Source organism: Megalops cyprinoides, chromosome 10 (genome assembly GCF_013368585.1).
Source record: "Megalops cyprinoides isolate fMegCyp1 chromosome 10, fMegCyp1.pri, whole genome shotgun sequence".
Taxonomy (NCBI): Eukaryota; Metazoa; Chordata; class Actinopteri; order Elopiformes; family Megalopidae; genus Megalops; species Megalops cyprinoides.
Genome location: NC_050592.1, coordinates 29,971,583 through 29,972,666, shown reverse-complemented (window position 1 = coordinate 29,972,666; position 1,084 = coordinate 29,971,583).

Sequence of the window (1,084 nt, the reverse complement as noted above, 5' to 3'; positions counted from 1 at the left end):
ACAAGACAATAAAACTCTTCAATATGCACATTACCATAAGTTATGTAGCATTAACAATAATTTATCTGTAGGTTGTGTTGCACAGAAAACAAGCTGTGAAGGTGGATGACACACATGTTTTGACTTGAGAGGAGAATGTTTGAAGGCTACTTATGTATCAGTGGGAAGGGATTTCTAGCGAGTAATTGCTGTAGTGGTGACTGCAGATTATCCAAAATTAGTGAGGAACAAAATAGAATAAAACAGTTTACCCTAGAGTCTTGTTACTCTGCCATTGTAATCAGACCAGAGTTTGATTTTTTTTTTTAAAGAATAAAAAAACTTTAAATAAGGGGGTGCCAGGTTGTGGATAATTTACAAAAGGAGACAGTCGTCTGAATAGAATCAGGCAAAATAAGATACATTTAGAAATCATGCTGTAATGGTGATATCATGCTGGGTTTGTGTCTAACATTTTTAGTGCTTGTTTGTACAGTGATTAAGGGGGTTTTATGGAAGTCTGTCTGGCTTGAGATGCAATAGGCTATAATATGAGGAAAATGCAGCATGCATACACATCTTAGACACTTCAGCTGATCATTCCTAATATGCAGCAACTATGTTTGATTGTTACATTGTGGTAAGAAGCAAACCTCATCCCCTGCTGGGCCACTGCTGTTGTGCCCATGGGCAAGGTACTTAACCCACAATGGCCTCAGTAAATATCCAGCTATATCAATGGATAAAACTGTAACCTATGCCAGTTACTCTGGGTAAGAGCATCTGATAAATGACAGAAATGTAATGTAACTTGGAATGCACTGGATCGAAATATTGGGAAGAGCTTGTTTGTTTTGTTTTATAGATTAATACACACCCACAATTTTCTCTGCATTTACGGAGAGGCATGAATTTAACAACATATTTATTAATGCTACTTTCACCATGGCCATTGTTAAATTTCTTGCAAGTTGCTCAGCATTCTTGCTATCTTCAACAATGATTGTATCACTGGCTACATTTGGGTATTAATTGCCTGACATGCAGAACGAATATCATTTACGTAGACAATGAACAATAAAGGGCCAAGGATTGACCGCCGTGG